The sequence below is a fragment of the Anabrus simplex genome, chromosome 5, assembly GCF_040414725.1.
Source record: "Anabrus simplex isolate iqAnaSimp1 chromosome 5, ASM4041472v1, whole genome shotgun sequence".
NCBI lineage: Eukaryota > Metazoa > Arthropoda > Insecta > Orthoptera > Tettigoniidae > Anabrus > Anabrus simplex.
The window spans coordinates 66,152,788-66,159,366 of NC_090269.1; the positions used below are offsets into that span (position 1 = coordinate 66,152,788).

General features: G+C 38.8%; 1 non-coding gene across 1 annotated transcript; it reads left to right on the plus strand.

Annotated features, from left to right (window-relative positions):
* The first annotated feature begins 4,165 nt into the window (after positions 1-4,165).
* Positions 4,166-4,284, plus strand: LOC137501090 (5S ribosomal RNA). The gene has a single exon (XR_011018348.1). It is a non-coding gene; the product is annotated as a 5S ribosomal RNA (ribosomal RNA).
* The last annotated feature ends 2,295 nt before the right edge of the window (positions 4,285-6,579 follow it).

Genomic DNA, 6,579 nt, shown 5'->3' on the forward strand with positions numbered 1-6,579 from the left:
AGATGAAGTGTTAATGGAGAGTGTTGCTAGAATGACAGATGACAGGGAAAACCGGAGTACCCGGAGAAAACCATGTGTCGCCTCCGCTTTGTCCAGCATAAATCTCACACGAAGTGACCGGGATTTGAACCGCGGTATCCAGCGATGAGAGGCCGACGCGCTGCCGCCTGAGCCATAAGGCTCAAAATGTTTTATAATGTTGTTATAAATTTTGAAAGTCCTAATACAGTTAGTTCACTTTCAAAATATTGTTTTCAGTCGCTTAAGTGCGGTCAGTATCCGGTAATCGGGATCTAGTGGATTCGAGCCCCACTGTCGGCTGCCCTGAAGATGGTTTTCCGTGGTTTCCCATTTTCACACCAGGCAAATGCCGGGGCTGTTCCTTAATTAAGGCAACGGCCACTTCCTTCCACTTCCTAGGCCTTTCCTATCCCATCGTCGCCATAAGACATATCTGTGTCGGTGCGACGTAAAGCAAATAGCTTAATTGTTTAAATATTGTTTTTGGAAATACATAAAATTTGAGTTTTCAGGCACTCAGGTGCAGTTTTCTCAGCAACTATTTGGGATAGAATTATGAGTTGTTCTATGTGAACTCTTGAAACCACCCTCAGGGTGATACATAGAATTTTCCATTAATTAAATTGCAACTATTTTGATTATTTAAATTAATATTAAGAAAATTGTATGCGAAATATATTAAGTAAATGAAAAAAACAATTTTGCTAAATAACATATCATTTGAAAAATACATTTTTGTTTAATAGATCACATATCATATAGCCTACTAGCAGATAGACCCGTGCTTCGCTACGGTAGTCTGCATTCTGTACGGATTTCTCCGTAAGGTACTCTAAAGGCAGTGAGTGAGATTATATTAAATTAATTTAGTTTTCGAAAAGCTGATTTCATACCATACTCATTGCACCTATTTTCATATTCCAAGATATTAGACTGCAGGATTTCGGAAAAATCTGCCTTAAGGCCAAGTCGTCAACACAGGCCAGACTGCTTACTACATTTCCACCTAACTGAATCCCTCCCTGCCATTTTATACCTTTCAGCAGATTGTCCATGTAAACTACGAATAAAAAAAGGTGAAAGATTACAGTCTTGTCTATCACCTGTAAGTACCCTGAACCAAGAACTCATTCTACCGTCAATTCTCGCTGCAGCCCAATTGTCAACATAAATGCCTTTGATTTATTTTAATAATCTACCCTTAATTCCATAGTCTCCCAGTATGGCGAACATCTTTTCCCTCGGTACTCTGTCATATGCTTTCTCTAGATCTACGAAACATAAACACAACTGCCTATTCCTCTCGTAGCATTTTTCAATTACCTGGCGCATACTGAAAATATGATCCTGACAGCCTCTTTGTGGTCTGAAACCACACTGGTTTTCATCCAACTTCCTCTCAACCACTGATCGCACTCTCCCTTCCGAGATGCCAATGAATACTTTGCCTGGTATACTAATCAGTGAGATACCTCTATAGTTGTTGCAATCCTTCCTGTTCCCTTGCTTATGGATAAGTGCCATTACTGCTTTTATCCAATCTGAAGGTACCTTACCAACACTCCATGTTAATCTTATTACTCTATGAAGCCACTTTATCCCTGTCTTCCCACTATACTTCGCCTTTTCAGGTCTAATTTCATCTATTCCTGCTGCTTTATGACAATAGACTTTATTTACCATACTTTGTACTTCTTCGAGCGTAATTTCACCAACATCATTTTTCTCCTCCCTATGAGCTAGGTTGTTCGCGACGTCACCAGGAAAATTTACTTTTACGTCGAGAAGATTTTCTTAATATACCCTCCACTTGTCCAGTGATTCCCTGGGATATATTATGAGTTCACCAGAATTATCCAAAACACTGTTCATTTCCTTTTTTCCTCCCTTTCTAGGATTCTTTATTACTCTCCAGAAAGGTTTCCCTGCTGCTTGACCTAGCTTTTCAAGGTTATTACCAAAATCTTCCTACGACTTATTTTTTGATTCAATAACTATTTGTTTCTCTCTGTCGCTTTCATCTACGGACGATTACCTGTCTGCATTAGCCTTTGTTTGGATTCATTTCTGATAAGCCTTCTTTTTACGTTCAGAAGCTGCTCTCACTTCATCATTCAACCAAGAAGTTCGCCTTTTCCCATTTTTTCACACAGTTCTTCCTAGGCATTCCCTTGCTGTTTCTACTACAGCATCCATGAATGCCACCCATTCTCTCTATATATCCTGAATCTCTTAATTGTCCACTGTTCGTAACTTCTCACTAATCATATCCATGTGCTTCTGTCTAATTTCCTCGTCCTGGAGATTTTCTACCCTTATTCGTTTGCAGACAGATTTCACCTTCTGTATTCTAGGCCTAGAGATATTTCATTACAGATTAGATAGCGGTCTGTATCATAGAAAAATCCCCAGAAAACCCCTACATTCCTAAAAGTTTCCTGAATTCGAAGTCGCTTAAGATATAGTCTCTTATGGATCTGGTACCCCTACCCTCCCATGTGTAGAGGTGAATATCTGTATGCTTCAACAATGCATTCGTAACTTCTAAACCCCTACTAGCACAGAAGTCCAGCAAACGGTTCACATTCCTACTGGATTCCATATCTTCCTCAGACTTCGTATCCTTCAGTTCTATTTCCAACTCTCGCATTGAAATCGCCCATTAGCACTATACTCTCCTTGCTGTTGACCCTGACTATGATGTCACTCAATCCTTGATAAAACTTGCCAACTTCATCCTCATCTGCACCCACACATGGTGAATACACTGAGACAGTTCTCGTCCTAATTCCTCCAACTGCCACATCTACCCACATCATTCGCTCATTTACGTGCCTAACAGAAATTATATTGCGAGTAATAGTATTCCTGTTGAATAGCCCTACCCCACACTCTACCTCTCCCTTTCTAACACCCATCAAATATACTTTATAATATCCTATTGTAACCGTCCGTGGTCCGTGGATATTGAAGGTTCGTAGATGTTGTGAATATGCCTCGGCTGGAATCACCGGTGATACATGTCTCCACTTATGGCATGGACATTCGATGATCATTGATCAGGTTTTATTTCTATTTAATGCAAGTACTCTTATTGTCGTAACAAGGAATCGTTCAACTATATAAGGCTAAAATATTTCTCAACTAAGTAAAGAAAGATATCAAAAGTGTTTCTTGGAAAATCATAGTAACTAGAACTAAATGACAATAATATTTACATCATTACGTGATTGGAAAAATATGGATATAAAATGAGATCAAATTCTTTGTTGGCTAACACCATTAAAATTAATCACATCATTAAAAATTAATTTTAAATTCAATATATTATCATGATGAAATCAAACATTGAACTGGCTGAAGGCTTAGTGTCACTTATGAAATTATTCTATTATCATTAATTGTCTGCCAGTTATAGAAATGAAATGAAAATTTTAAACATATCACTTATTTTTATCGTTCATTGATCCAAGATTTCATCTTTCTACACTCTATCATTCTTATCGTTTTACTAATTACCTATCAACATGAGTTTCCTATTATCAACGCAGCCATCCTTAAATAAATGATCATACATCATTTTAAGACATTGTAACTGGATTTAATAATAATTTAGTCGAATAGGAACAGTATCTCTCAGGAACTCATGTCCGCCACCAAAAAAAAAAAAAAATGCACAATATCTAGAGATTTGGGAATGATTTGACAGCATCTGGTCTCGCCGGAACTGTCCTCCTGAAAAATCGTGAATATCTACCATCTACAAATATCCATGCTACAAAGCAACTACTCAAATGAATACAACTTGCACTACGCCAGGTGATAACAACTTGCTTGAATATGATGTTCGACTACATCCATGTCAGTGTTATTCAATGTCGAAGATCTCCTATCAGTGATTATCCGTTCAAAATATTCAATATCCGCACCGCATCACACCACAAATTAATATATTTATGTTCGTACATCTATCTACACTTATGACCTTCGTACATGTTACATGAAAAACATTAATGACAACCTTACTGCTTGTCTATCTCTGGATTCTCTTAACTTTGCATGATGAACACTTAAATCCATTCCTCAACCCTAGATTCATAAAAAATCTCGAAGATTACTTATTACACTTTCGTGATACCAATTCGCCAACGGCCATACCATGTTGAATACACCGGTTCTCGTCCGATCACCGCAGTTAAGCAACATTGGGCGTGGTCAGTACTTGGATGGGTGACCGCTTGGGAACACCACGTGCCGTTGGCTCAATTCCCTTCGCCGGCCCCGTGGTGTAGGGGTAGCGTGCCTGCCTCTTACTCGGAGGCCCCGGGTTCGATTCCCGGCCAGGTCAGGGATTTTTACCTGGACCTGAGGGCTGGTTCGAGGTCCACTCAGCCTACGTGATTAGAATTGAGGAGCTATCTGACGGTGAGGTAGCGGCCCCGCTCTAGGAAGCCAAGAATAACGGCCGAGAGGATTCCTCGTGCTGACCACACGACACCTCGTAATCTGCAGGCCTTCGGGCTGAGCAGCGGTCGCTTGGTAGGCCAAGGCCCTTCAAGGGCTGTAGTGCCATGGGGTTTGGTTTGGTTTGATACCAATTCTCAACAAATCATTTACCATAATAATTTCATTTCACCATCTAAACACTTTATCGACGACCCTATCATTTATCATTCAACATACTTTCAAGCGCACCACGCTTACTCACAATTATCTATCCCAAGAAATTCACAAGCAATCTTACCTGAAGAACTATTATCTTCATTACAAAATATGTCGCAATCATCACGGTCCTAATCTCGCGAAACACTTGCAACTGTACAACGTACGCGTGTACGAAAATTATCACATAAGAAGACCTTTAAAAATCGACATTAAATCATAACCCCTCACAAAAATATCTACGCAGTCCTAGTATGATTTAAAATTATGACGAAAACATCTCTTTATATTCACGATAATTATGGAGGAATCCCGGGTAATTTACGACAAAAATGCGTATTCTATAATTTGAACATTGCACGGGACAAATGACCTCAATATCTCCACAATAAACATAGCTGCAGTTACGAATATCACTGAGCGTTTGCGACGATCACATTAGGTCACTCAAGCTGTTTCATTTAATATCACCTCATGACAAAATGAAATAAAAGCTACTCTACTACTATGCGTTCTACAAGATAGAATAAAGAAAGATGATATATTGCTTACTTATCATTGAGGATCACGTAACACTGCTCTCATTTCTCCATTTCATCGGTCTCAATCTGGCATTCACTTAAGCATCATTTCGGGCCTGTCAGCACACTAATCCTGTTGCATCCACATGTTGACTCTCATCATTACATTGCAGGAAAAATCTTCAATAATTGTGAGCAATTGGACCTGAAACTTCTATAGACAGAATTAGCACAATGATATACTGTAGGTGTTATATAATATTTTACTATTAGCCCAAAACACTCGCCTTGTTTTGTTTAATAACAAATATTGAGTCTTGTTATTTTATACAATATTAGATCTTCCTAATATGTCTTTCAATGTGTTTTCAAATTCTACAACTCCAAATAGCTTCTTTTTAATGCGTGGGTTTTTTTTTTTGCTAGGGGCTTTACGTCGCACCGACAATTAATGCGTGTTAATAGCTCTTATGTCGACCTTCAGTCTCAGTTTTTTCAGTTTTCCGTTTATACAATCCAATTGTTCATAAAACAAAAGTACATTAACAATATTCGTCCGCGTTTCATATTTTCTGCTAAGTTCGCTAGTTTATAATTTCTTTTCCATATGTTTTTGACATTTGAGGAATAAACTCTGTGATAATGTCATCTCTTCTAATTAGGAAGTTATACAAAGGAACACTTCACAATTTACTTGCCTTCATGACGTATAGGCCTACAATCGATTACCTCTTCAGCGCCTTCTTGACCATTGAACTTACAACGTTAAATCATGGCCTCCGCCGCAAGGTTATTGCTGGACCTAAATGTCATATGGTAGACTTGCTTCTTCTGCCGCTGAAAATGCAAACTTTACTCACTAGCTTTTGCTTATATATAAAATGACATTTCATGACTGTAAGCATCCGATGATCACGGGGTTCTGAGCTTATGAATTTCCGTCCTCATTTTGTATCCATCCAATTTCTTATTTAAATGAGCGAGTTATTCCGGCTATCAGACACAATTAAACGTATAACAACTGGACCTTCAGCTGCTGGATGTATTTTTTTCTAGTAATTTGCGTTGATCTCTTCCTTTGCATAACCTTCAATGGCTCTACAACTGACCCACATGCCATTGAACGGTTATACTATCTCTTCCTTGTTATCTTCCCTTAACTTCACTTATATCGCAATGGCACGTTTTAGTTAGGAAATTTGTTTGGAAGGTTAATAGGGAGGTACATTCAAGGATGCGGTGTGGTCTAGGGAGCGGTGATAAGGTTACAGTGATCTGGAAGTCAAGTTAAAAAAAGCAAAGTTATCTCCGTACGGGCCATGAAGTCTCTTGGAGGGGTGGAAGATAAAGGCTTCCACTATCCGTAACCTCGGCA